The sequence below is a fragment of the Schistocerca serialis genome, chromosome 3 (assembly GCF_023864345.2).
Source record: "Schistocerca serialis cubense isolate TAMUIC-IGC-003099 chromosome 3, iqSchSeri2.2, whole genome shotgun sequence".
NCBI lineage: Eukaryota > Metazoa > Arthropoda > Insecta > Orthoptera > Acrididae > Schistocerca > Schistocerca serialis.
The window spans coordinates 32,485,436-32,499,728 of record NC_064640.1 but is presented as its reverse complement, the minus strand read 5'-3'; positions in this window follow the sequence as shown (position 1 = coordinate 32,499,728).

The following is a 14,293-nucleotide window of genomic DNA, read 5'->3' as shown; positions in this document are numbered from 1 at the left end:
TGTACGGCCAGTGTAGGAGATCGCTCCCCACACCATGATGCCGGGTGTTGGCCCTGTGTGCCTCGGTCGTATGCAGTCCTGATTGTGGCGCTCACCTGCACGACGCCAAACACGCATACGACCATCATTGGCACCAAGGCAGAAGCGACTCTCATCGCTGAAGACGACACGTCTCCATTCGTCCCTCCATTCACGCCTGTCGCGACACCACTGGAGGCAGGCTGCATGATGTTGGGGCGTGAGCGGAAGACGGCCTAACGGTGTGCGGGACCGTAGCCCAGCTTCATGGAGACGGTTGCGAATGGTCCTCGCCGATACCCCAGGAGCAACAGTGTCCCTAATTTGCTGGGAAGTGGCGGTGCGGTCCCTTACGGCACTGCATAGGATCCTACGGTCTTGGCGTGCATCCGTGCGTCGCTGCGGTCCGGTCCCAGGTCGACGGGCACGTGCACCTTCCGCCGACCACTGGCGACAACATCGATGTACTGTGGAGACCTCACGCCCCACGTGTTGAGCAATTCGGCGGTACGTCCACCCGGCCTCCCGCATGCCCACTATACGCCCTCGCTCAAAGTACGTCAACTGCACATACGGTTCACGTCCACGCTGTCGCGGCATGCTACCAGTGTTAAAGACTGCGATGGAGCTCTGTATGCCACGGCAAACTGGCTGACACTGACGGCGGCGGTGCACAAATGCTGCGCAGCTAGCGCCATTCGACGCCCAACACCGCGGTTCCTGGTGTGTCCGCTGTGCCATGCGTGTGATCATTGCTTGTACAGCCCTCTCGCAGTGTCCGGAGCAAGTATGGTGGGTCTGACATGCCGGTGTCAATGTGTTCTTTTTTCCATTTCCAGGAGTGTAATTGCAACTACAATTTACCGTTCCCCCTCCAGTAGTATTAGTGATTTTGTGTTACAAATGGTCTTGTTTCTATCCAAAATAAGTCAGTGGAAACAGGATGTAATTATGTGTGGTGACTTTAATATAGACTTTCTCACCCACAGCAGAAACAGGGAGACATTGATTAACATTGCAAAAACTTATAATCTGCATGGCCTTGTAAATGAGTCCACTAGAATAACACCCACATCCAAGACAGCTCTAGATGAAATTTTTGCAAATAGGAATAAACTTAACCCAACATTAGAAGTAGCTCTTTACAATGCAGGATTCAGCAACCACTGAGCTGTCATTCTAAAGGTCGATGTTAGCAAAGATACCTCAAACCCAGTCCCACCTAAAACTTTACAAAGGTTTTTCACTCAAGATAACTTGAACAAGCTAAATGCCCTCCTTACTAAAGAAAAGTGGACAGCGATGTACGCAGCCAATGATGTCAACATGAAATTCAACGTATTTCTTGACACAATGATCCACCACTTTGAAGAGGCTTTTCCACAAAAACCAGTAAGAATAAATAATAATAAGGGAAACAAGACTTGGATTACACCAGCTATAAAAATCTCTTGCAAACATAAAAGAATACTCCACATGTTATGTAAACAAAGTAGTGACTCCCCCAACTAACAGAATACTATAAAAACTACATATGTATCATTAGAAGAGACAGGCAAAAAGGATGCAAAATGATGAGTATATTGACAAATCCAGCAATAAAGAAAAAGCAATGTGGAATATTATAAAAAGGGAAAGAGGGGAAAACAAAGCTACAAAGATGAACATAGAAATCAAACTCAACAATGAATCTATATCTAATCCCTTAGTTGTGGTGAACTCTCAACAAATTCTTAGCAAGCATTGCTGAAAAATTAATCAAAAATAATCCTAACACAAATTATCGACCAGCAAACCAAAAATATCACACATGTACAAAGTCAATTCTCATTACCAAAGTCACTGAAAATGATGTTGCAAAAGTCCTCAAAGAGTTAAAAAAGGCATATTTAGCTGGAATTAATGTTATCCCAGTAGCTGTCATCGAAAATTGTGTACACACAATTACTGAACCATCAACTCATCTCTGTGACGGTTTTTTCCAGGCAGGTACTTTCCCTGAAGCTCTGAAACTTTCTAAAGTAGGCCTAATTCCTGTCTTCAAAAAAGGTATGAATAACTACAGGCCTATCTCAATCTCATACTGCTTTTCTAAAGTTTTTGAAGAAATAATGTACAAAAAACTGATGGATTTCATTGAAAAGAAAGGTTTACTAAGTTTAGCTCAACATGGGTTCAGAAGCAACAAGTCTAATGAAACTGCAGAATATGATTGCATAAATATGCTATTAGATCTGTTAGATAAAAACAGCCTATAACAGGCATATTTCTGGATCTGTCAAAGGCTTTTGACACTGTTGACCACAAAATATTGCTGAAAAAAATAGAACACTATGGTATCGGAGGAATTGAAAACAATTGGATTGCTTCATTCCTAACCAATCAGATGCAGAGAGTCAGCATGAAATACACTAATAGATAAACCAACTCAATAACCGAAATCCTACTGAGTAATAAAACTGTAAAACAAGGTGTACCACAGGGCTCAGTATTGGGACCTCTACTTTTCCTCCTGTATATTAATGACTTGAGCCTGAATGTAGATGCACACAAAACAATAATATTTGCTGATGATACAACTGTACTCCTCAAAGGGGAGAATACAGAGTCTGTGCAAAAACCTGTGAACTTGGAAACTGAACAACTTAGCAACTGGGCTAAAATCAACAGATTAACTATCAACACCAAAAAGACAGCTTCCATGAACTTTCACATAACACAAAATACAAATTCCTCTCAGCCATTTGTCACTGTAAATAACTAGCCAATAGATACTGACACTGTTTTCAAATACCTGCATTGAGTGTACTGAAATCATGTGCTAGCCTGAAAACATTGACCAGCGCATACTACGCTTACATACAAGCCCACCTAAAATACAGTGTGGTGTTCTGGTGAAATTCTCCAACTGTCCAGAGCACATTCAAAATCCAGAAGCGAGCAATGAGGATTGTTACTGGGAGCAAACCCAGAGACTCCTGCAAACCCATCTTCAGAAAGTTAGAAATCCTTACACTGCCTTGCCTATACATTCTCGAGGCTCTAAAATTTTTCGGGAACTACATAGTGTCAACTGCCTCCAGAGTGGTAAAAAAATAATGAAATACATAAACACAACACTAGGAAAAACTCAAATCTGCATGTTTTATGTACAAACACTCAACTGTGTAAAAAGGGAGCATTTTACATGGGCCTCCATCTGTCCAACAATCTTCCCACTGGTATGAAGTCCATCGAAGACAACATAAAATTTCGCAAAGCTGTGAAGTTGTATTTGTTGTGTCACTGTTTTTACTCTATAAATGAATACTTAGAACAATAATCTTACTATACATGTTAAATTGAAAGCATTGAGCAATTGGAGTGAAGTAAACTTAACCAATCTTTGCAATATAATACATTAGGATACTATATGTTAACTATGTTAACTGATATTTTCCCACATCTGCAACACACTGTGTGCCATCAGATCACATGGAATAAATAAATATATAAATAACCCTTAGACTCATGCTTACTGAGATGAAATTATCTTGCGTCGTATGTTTCAAGGAATTCAACAACAAAAGTGGTAGGTACAATACAAACAGAATTTAAGTTATGTCTGCTAAGGAAAGAGCTAATATAACAGCTGTACAACTTTCAAGTCCAACTGTGCCCTTGAAAATGGAATTGTCCCTGTTTATATGACTACAATTAATGTAATCAGAAATCACACAAATCAGTATAAAAAAATTCTAAGCCCTCAGATGTTCCCAGAGGAAAAGGATGAAAAGTATTCTTTGAGATGTCCCCCCAAGGCAGTTGTATCTGGAATTATATACCTCTGTGACTAAAGTTTCGCTTTGAGCGATAATATGGAATATGTACGGAAATTGTGTGTTTTGCAGAAAGCCAGATCAGAAGCTTTTTGTGATCATGATTTGGATGAGAACGATTATCTTAATGTGATACTACGGTACCTCAGTCAAAGTGCAGAAGATAAGTACATTCAACATATATAAGTGCTGCTTCAGGGGTTCATGATTTCCTCCAAATAGGTTACTTTGTTGCAACCATATAAGGCTTCTTTTTCATCCTGCAAAATTCCTCAGACTCCTTTCTGATGAAATGTCAAGTTCGGCAACTGTTGTTGCAGATATAATGCTATGTTTGCTTTGTTTATCATTGCTGTTGTTCTGCTTTTTATCAAAATCACTAGCACTGTAGCACTTTTGTGTGCTACTTGTCTACTAAGTAATTCAACTACGCTCCGTATCCTCATGCCGTGCACACCTTTGGATCATACCTCAAGCCCCATCCCCTGTTGCCATTAGCAGTCAATATTGTTGTTGCATCGTACACAATATGTGGGCTGTCAAGTGCCGTAAACAGCACTGGCCTTCTGCCTCAGCGGATTCCTTGTAGGATTGTAGTTGACTGGAGTAGGACTAATTAATATGCTGTTTTGAAAAAATTTGATCGTGTGAACTTAGAGTTATACTTGGACATTGTATCAGGTATTACCTCTTTTAAGGACCAGTGTTCAGCTACACTCCATGTTTATTTGCTTATTTCGTGAACATTATACCAGCCCATCTCAAGAAAAAAGTGTTTCTGAAATGAAACAAGGAGTTTATTATGGTGGGAATGGCCACAGTGGTTTCTACAAAGTGGCCAGAACTGCTTTGCATTTTTCAACATTTTGTCACTCTTGATGAACAGCACAGTGACGTCACATGTGCAGGAATTGGATGTGCTAAATCAGTTTCACACAAATGACCAAAGGCTGCACTGTACAGATGCCCCCGAAAGCAAATCAGGTCATCTTATGCCAGCATCAGCATTGTACAAACGGAGTAGATTTTACTGGTTTTCCAAAATGAAGGTAGAAGAAATAAGAGAACAAATATTTCTGGGAGTTGACACCACCCAGAATCCTTTTCATCATGAACATTTTGATATGTATACTTTAAGGAGATTTGTGCCACTTGTGCCTTTGCGGTTTGGAACTGTTACAGATCTCCTGCCCGCAGAAAGTCGGGCGATTCATAGAGATCATGGAGACTCAAGTACGATCTGTTTTCAGGTACTTTAAAATTAATGATTCCCATTCACTGGAAGAAGTTGCAGGAGAGTCAAAAGGAAAGAGAAGACAGAAGAAATTTGAAAATAATGATGGCCCAACTGCACAGAAATTCTGGCAAAAAAAGAAGACAACATTTTCTTATTTCAGATTTAATTTTGATGTCGCAGCTGTTCAGTGTTCTGTGAATGGCTACAAAGAAATTGAATGCACAGAAAGCAATAACCTTCCAAACTGTGTAACAGTAGGGCCTATGTTTAAATGACGGCTTGCCCAAGTATCTAGCCCACTATTAAAAAGGGTGTAAGCGGATTTTGTTGTTGCTATTTTCTGTGACATGGTTAAACCACAGAAAGAACAATTCTTACTAAGTGAGAATTATAAATCTCTCTTTGGTAACAAATGTCTGCCAAATGTTATGTTAGATTATTGTGTAGAAATTATTTTTCAGGGTCATGAGAAGGATTTCTACATTGGCTCTCAGACAGCTGACAGCATCCAGACACGTAAGAATTGTGGAAATAATCTTACATATCAGAAGAATCTCAATGATTTTGAAAGGCTTTTCATTCCAGTACATTAAATGGAAATCACTGGTGCCTGTTTGCTGTTTTCTTGCCACAGCAAAATGAGAAAAGTCAATGTTCACAAACTTTTGTAGGTGTGGAATTACTTGTCTTTATTCGATAAAATGACCTGCAGGGACTTTAAATTGGATGAGATGGAACATTCAAGCCAAAAAGATTTTTGGAGCTGTGGATTGTTTGTCATTACTGATTTGAATAACATTTCTGTAGGAAAATCACATATTGAAGGGGTATAGCCCATCCATCTGATACGAGATAGTTTAGGCAACCAAAGCTGTTAGAGATGTCTCTAAATGTACTCGGTAGATGTATTAATTGTGGTTTAGAATCTAATATTCGCCAAGGCATGAAATGCTGAAAAAGCAGGCGACTGCTGCGTGACAAATGCTGTGATGGATTATGCAGTCTCAACGATGCAGAAAACTTTAAGTTAATTTGTAAGGTGGGCAATGCCGCACCTCTTCCTGAGTGAAAAATTTGTTTCTCCATCTGTCTGCAGGCAGTGTGATTAAATGGCTACCGGCAAATCCACCACTTATCAAAAACAGTACGGTAATGCACTGGGCTGCATAGGCCTACCTCTTGAGTGATGTGGAAGCTGCAGCAATTCTGTTACAGTTACTATGTTTTGAACTACTATTTTCAACAGAGTAGATGCATTATGAATGATATCAGCCACATAAGCATTCCTAATATCCGTGTAATTAAGTGATCGGATGAAATAAGATTTTGAATACTGCCATTGCTTACACTGACTACTCATAACAAATTTGGTAAACTCATACTCCTCGACACCAAAGCACTGTATTCCTTGAGTTGTGGCCAGTGGCAGATTTAGTTTCGTTGAGGTCATGGAACAGCAAAAATTGTGGGACACCTCCTTCCCCCCCCTCCTCCCCCCCTCCCACACACACACAAACACACACACACACACACACACACACACACACACACACACACACACACACACACACACACAAAATATCACAAGACTGCATGATAATATATTTCTAAGTACATGAAAATTTTATGTTGTATTAAGATTTGATCTCCATTAAAATTTAAATTTGATATCAGTATAATAGAAATCCGTGGGTAACAGAAGAAATATTGAATTTAACTGATGAAAGGAGAAAATATAAAAATGCAGTAAATGAAACAGGCAAAAAGGAATACAAACGTCTCAGAAATGAGATCGACAGGAAGTGCAAAATGGCTAAGCAGGGATGGCTAGAGGACAAATGTAAGGATGTAGAGGCTTATCTCACTAGCAGTAAGATAGATACTGCCTACAGGAAAATTAAAGAGACCTTTGGAGATAAGAGAACGACTTGTATGAATACCAAGAGCTCAGCTGGAAACCCAGTTCTAAGCAAAGAAGGGAAAGCAGAAAGGTGGAAGGAGTATATAGAGGGTCTATACAAGGGCAATATACTTGAGGACAATATTATGGAAACGGAAGAGGATGTAGATGAAGATGAAATGGGAGACACGATACTGCGTGAAGAGTTTGACAGAGCATTGAAAGACCTGAGTCGAAACAAGGCCCCGGGAGTAGACAACATTCCATTAGAACTACTGACGGCCGTGGGAGAGCCAGTCATGACAAAACTCTACCATCTGGTGATCAAGATGTATGAGACAGGTGAAATACCCTCAGACTTCAAGAATAATATAATAATTCCAATCCCAAAGAAAGCAGGTGTTGACAGATGTGAAAATTATCGAACAATCAGTTTAATAAGCCACAGCTGCAAAATACTAACATGAATTCTTTACAGACGAATGGAAAAACTAGTAGAAGCCGACCTCGGGGAAGATCAGTTTGGATTCTGTAGAAATACTGGAACACGTGAGGCAATACTGACCTTACGACTTATCTTAGAAGAAAGTTTAAGGAAAGGCAAACCTACGTTTCTAGCATTTGTAGACTTAGAGAAAGCTTTTGACAATGTTGACTGGAATACTCTCTTTCAAATTCTAAAGGTGGCAGGGGTAAAATATAGGGAGCGAAAGGCTATTAACAATTTGTACAGAAACCAGATGGCAGTTATAAGAGTCGAGGGACATGAAAGGGAAGCAGTGGTTGGGAAAGGAGTAAGACGGGTTTGTAGCCTCTCCCCAATGTTATTCAATCTGTATATTGAGCAAGCAGTAAAGGAAACAAAAGAAAAATTCAGAGTAGTTATTAAAATCCATGGAGAAGAAATAAAAACCTTAAGGTTCGCCGATGACATTGTAATTCTGTCAGAGACAGCAAAGGACTTGGAAGATCAGTTGAATGGAATGGACAGTGTCTTGAAAGGAGGATATAAGATGAACATCAACAAAAGCAAAACGAGGATAATGGAATGTGGTCGAATTAAGTCGGGTGATGCTGAGGGAATTAGATTAGGAAATGAGACACTTAAAGTAGTAAAGGAGGTTTGCTATTTGGGGAGCAAAATAACTGATGATGGTCAAAGTAGAGAGGATATAAAATGTAGACTGGCAATGGCAAGGAAAGCATTTATGAAGAAGAGAAATTTGTTAACATCAAGTATAGATTTAAATGTCAGGAAGTCATTTCTGATAGTATTTGTATGGAGTGTAGCCATGTATGGAAGTGAAACATGGACGATAAATAGTTTGGACAAGAAGAGAATAGAAGCTTTCGAAATGTGGTGCTACAGAAGAATGCTGAAGATTAGATGGGTAGATCACATTACTAATGAGGAGGTATTGAATAGGATTGGGGAGAAGAGAAGTTTGTGGCATAACTTGACCAGAAGAAGGGATCGGTTGGTAGGACATGTTCTGAGGCATCAAGGGATCACCAATTTAGTATTGGAGGGCAGCGTGCAGGGTAAAAATCGTAGAGGGAGACCAAGAGATGAATACACTAAGCAGATTCAGAAGGATGTAGGTTGCAGTAGGTACTGGGAGATGAAGAGGCTTGCACAGGATAGAGTAGCATGGAGAGCTGCATCAAACCAGTCTCAGGACTGAAGACCACAACAACAACAATCAGTATAATATTTTTTCTTCTCACCATTTGTCCTACTTTGGAGCAGGATCCACCTGTCTGCATGTCTTCCACTCAATAATGTCTTATGGAATAATTTTCTGGGGTAACTTGCCACTGAGAAAGAAAGTCCTGATTCCTCAAAAGTAAGTGGTAAAATAATATGTGATATCCACCCACATATGTCAAGGAACTAGGCATTTTAACTGTGCAGTCACAGTACATACAGTATACTCCTTAATGAAATTTGTCATGAAGAATCCATCTCAATTTAAGATGAACGGTTAGGTCCACACCTACAACAGTAGATAGAAAAATGACCTGTATTACCCATTATTAAATCTGCATAATTTAAACCCTCTGATAGACACTAGAAGACAGGCATTGTACACGGCAATGTGTTGACTGTTACTTTCCTAGAAGAGTCAACCAGCATATTGCTCCCTCCTAGTATAGACATTTCTCACACAAGATTTTTACTCAAAATTTATAGAGATTAGAGCTCATATACAAACTATCAACAGGCTTTCTTCCTGCCCACTGAAACAGGAAAGAGAGGAAGCAATATGCTGAGTACCCTGCGCCTCACACTGTAAGATAGCTTCCGGTAAAAAAAGATAATATATGTTCCCAGTTATTCTGCGACTGTTTCTTAAGAGCACGTTTTAGTGAGGCTATAGCTGAGATTGGGATAGTAACTGTACATATGTTTGTAGTATGGAAAGGAAATCATGGTGGAGAGCAGTTGCAAATGGACTGAAAAGACACCAAAGCGCCTTCCAGATGGTGAAAGAATATCCTTGGAAGATAATAGGAAAGCACATATAACTTTTACATTAGTGCTCAAAAGATATTAATTTTATTCTTCATGAAAACTGTAGTAATGGGTTGTAGGGGTTAAATAAGAAATATGAACCAAATGTTGTTTTATGTGTTTAAAACGACCAAATAGCAAAGGTCATTAGACTCCTATTCATCCCCCATTATGGAAGCAGTGTACCCATTCTGTCTACATACAGATCAAATTTTGTTTGCAAGTGTGAGAAAATGTTTTCAGTGTTTGCGTAGGTTCTATCTGAGGCAAAACATTGGAACAAGTAAAGTATTTTCCTAGTGGGGTGTGGAAAACTGCCTAAAACTCACATCCAGCCTGGTCAGCACACCGACCCCAAGCTCCTAAAACCTGGTATTCACCTAGTGGGGTGCGGAAAAGCTCCTGAAACCCACATCCAGGCTATCCAGCCCACCAACCCTAGGTATTTTTCAGTAACTCACTTTCATGGAAAATTAAAGAAATCTATGTCTTCTGCCTTACAAACATTTCCTATACTGTTATTCAGATTTGTATATCCAATCCTGTCATTATCAGTTACCCAAAGTAAACATGTTGTTAGCACTATCAGTTGAGCAAGTGAAATGTTTATTCAAGTTGTTGCCTAATTTCAGTGTTAAATATTGATTCATTAGCTTTGCTCAGGACATCTTCCCCTTTTTCTTTTATATGTGTCCTCCTAGAGTGAACTGAATACCATGTATAGCCTATAGCTGCGATAATTAACCTTTTTCAGGCAGAGGACCCACACCTCATATTTTCTGCTAAATTTAGTTACAGATATCTCACCCTTGGACAATCAAGCTGGCTCCATGTTTTCTTACTGAAATAAAGAAGGTGTGTTCTTTGTATGCTAAAAGTGGGATATTGCAATGACATAGATTTATTGACTTATTGACCTCTGAATTTAGCAACTAAGGGCACCAAGTGTATATTTTCCACCATATCCAGCTGCCCATAGCTGAGGTCACCAGGTCCAAATTTTCTGCTATATTCAGCTACCCATATCTCCTAATCAGACTGTTAATCTGGCTTCATGTTTTGTTATTGAACAAAACAGGGAGTGTTCTCTGGATGCTGCAAGTGGGGATGTTGTGACCCATGGGGGGAAATGAAGCTATCTGTTCACCAATGCATATTTTCATTCATGAGAATATATGGGATGTTAATAGCAACCTTTTTAATATGATTTCAAAACTCATTGAGGAGAAGTTGGATAAAGAAAGTCAGAAGCTTGAAACTTGAAAAATAGAGGGAAAAATTAGACCAAAAAATAGAATGTTTGGATAAAATTTTAAAGAGGCAGGGTCAAGCACTATAATGTGTCAGAAAAGATTTAGATGATCTCAAAGTTTAGGTACAGAAAACTGCAGAGATAACTGAGGGAATAGAATTGTAGTTAAAAGTGTCTAAAACATATGTAAACACAGAGCTTAAATAAGTTTAATAATGATGATAATAATAATAATAATAATAATAGTAGTAGTAGCATTAGTTATTATTATTCAACATCAAATAAAGAAATACAATCCTTAGAAATAATCCAATTTTGGGACATGATACAGATTATTCTTGTCAATATGTCAGTTTATGAGTTAAAAACTAAAGATTTGTTAGTGTTTATGGGGTATGGGTCATACAATCATCATATTATAAACCTGAACATCTCTTGGTATATAAATCACATATTTATTAAGAACGCTGTACACAACACACCATCACATGTCAAGCACCAGAATAAGACTAAAGGAAAAACCACAATGGGGGCACACATTTGAAATGTCATAGATTTTGGTAGTTCAAAGATAGCTTGTTGTGTCAACACTCGATTCTGGTGGTACATGAGTGCCATAGAGCCGTCCCCCCCTCCCTAGTGCAGAGCACGGGGAGATGTGGTGATGTAGGTTGGCGTGGTGCTTGGTTTGTGGTTGTGGGCAAAGAGGGCCCATGTGCATACATTGCATTATTGATGAAGTCGCATTGCCACGTCCATGGGTGGAGCGGGCAGCCATACCAGGAAATCGGGATCAGGCGGCCCAGTGATGTGGGGTTGTGGTGCACCATGAGTGGTACACGAATAGAGAGATGGCCATTGTCCTCAATTGAGTTGGTGATGGATGTCTCCTTTGCATCTGGAGGGATAGCAAACACATGGAGGAGCATGGCGTGGACAATCGAATCATCCAGTTGTGTGGATGGGCACGCAGGACGAACAGTATGCCATCACATAGCTGCAGAGACAGGTCCTTGATGGGAAAGGATGAAATTTTGACATGGAAGATGGCAACACAGGTGTCGTCAGATGGTCTCAGCCACTCAGTGGAATCACTGTGGTGGGGGGAACATGAAGGGAATCATTCATATGCAACATCATGTGCAACCTCCAAGCTGGGTGGAAGACACAATGCACTAGTGTCACATGCAGTATAGGAGCCAGAAAGACGACTTGGCTCGTTAGGAACACTGGTACCAAGTAGTCATGTGGAAGTGGGTTTGGCGATGGAAGGGGGGGAGTTGTTCTCCAAATTTCTATCTTCGTTAAGCTGACAAGGTGGTTTGATTCAACATTCGTTTTGCTTTCAATAAACATTTTATGCCAATGAAAAACTTGAGCTCTTGACATAACCTCCTCTCTAAAAGCCTTCTGGAGTTTACTGTAAGTTGTGGTCGTGTTTTCACCCAATTTAATGCAAAAAGAAATGGCATACTATTGCGCAATATTATGCGGTTCCATTTCTGTGACGAGAGACACAAACACGTGTTAACCTAGATAGACACTGTTTGTCTTTTCCCGTTTTCCGTTCCCCATTTTCCCGTCCTTGATATGAGAGGAGTGACTGGACACCGTAACATTGTCTTCAACAAGGATGAGGAAGTAAATAATTTCAAGGCTCGAAGAGCTATCATCTAATAATCCACTACTATATGTTAAAGTTTTTGCATACATAAAAAGTCATAATCCTGACTGTCTGCAGTATGCGTCACTGTGCATAAACTAGTTGAAGCACATGCTCCCAAGTGAACTCGTTACTGTTGTACCTTTTGTGTGATGCCAGAAAATTTCCATTTAAATTATGGGGAACAGGTCATACAATTGTCATATTAAAAACCTGACCACCAATTTGTATATAAACTCTATATTTATTGAGAACACTGTACACAACACACAATCACATGCCAAGTGCCGGAATAAGACTAAAGAGCAAACTGCAATGGAGGCACACATTTGAAATGTCAAAGATTTTGGTAGTTCAAAGAACGAATGTCGCATTTTCACTCAATACTGGTGGTCAATGACTGTCAATGTTAGTAAATTTTACATTTTAATGCATTTTACATTAGGTAATGTACAAATAACAATGTTACAAACATTGTTGTTATCCAACATTAGATCAGTTGTGAGTTACTTAAATCTATGTGCTTGACACACTTACAAAGCACTTTTTATAAAGATAAAGTACTCATCCATTGAATAAAATTGGTTTTCAACTAGGGTTTGGTCTTTTAATTTGTTAATAGAAAGGGCTGTGAAAATTTTTGGTACGACATTGGAATGAAGTGCATTTTTTTCTGTATAAAGCTGTTCTGTGGTTATTTATATGGTATCTGAATTTTTGTCTTGTATCATGCTGGTGCAGGTCACAGTTGAAATTTGGGTTTATTGTTTTCACAAGCAATATAGCTTTCAGTATGTATATGAGTTGTGACAATAAAGTAATGAGACTGATGTGAAAATAATGTTACTTACCATTTTAGTCAAATTTAGTGTTGCCTCCTTCAAAGTAGTTCCCTTCTGATTTTACAGACTTTTTCCAGTGCTTCTGCCATTGATGGTAACATTTATGGAACTCATCGTCTGTAATATCCTCCAAGACCCTCGCGACAGCTTTTTGGACATCTTGTGTTGTTTGAAAATGGTATCCCTTGACCACTGTTTTGACTCTTGGTAATAGAAAAAAGTTGCATGGAGTAATATATGGTGAATAGGGTGGCTGTGGTGGTACTGAAATTTGATTTGAGGTCAAAAATTCCTGTATTGGCAGAGCAGTATGGTGTGGCGCTTTATAGTGATGCAGAATCATATTATCAGCAATGTTGGCACAGACACAAAGAACTCTTTTACGAAGTCTTTCTAAAATTTCTTTGTAGTAATATTGGTTAACTGTTTGCGCAGGAGGCACCCACTCTTTATGAACAGTTCCCTTGGAATCAAAGAAGCACAAAAGCATGTATTTCAAAAAAATGGTTCCAATGGCTCTGAGCACTATGGGACTTAACTTCTGAGGTCATCAGTCCCCTAGAACTTAGATCTACTTAAACCTAACTAACCTAAGGACATCACACACATCCATGCCATCCACTGCGGTCTTCATCTTCAACATTTGTTCTGCCTTCACTAAACATTTTATGCCAACGAAAAACTTGAGCTCTTGACATAACCTCCTCTCTAAAAGCCTTCTGGAGCTTACTGTAAGTTGTGGTCGTGTTTTCACCCAATTTAATGCAAAAAGAAATGGCATACTATTGCACAATATTATGCAGTTCCATTTCTGTGACGAGAGACACAAACACATGTTAACTTATTACAGCACAACTCATGACTGAGCAGTTGCATCGATGTGCCACTAGGACTAGTAGCAGCTTATAGACCAAGGTCAAAGATATTGTACCTACGCAAGCATGCAGGGTTGCCACAGCTTGCAGAGAAAATCAGTCTTATTACTTTATTGTCGCACCTCCTACACCTACATGGTAAGCACACCTAATTTTGGGAACAGGTTCTGACA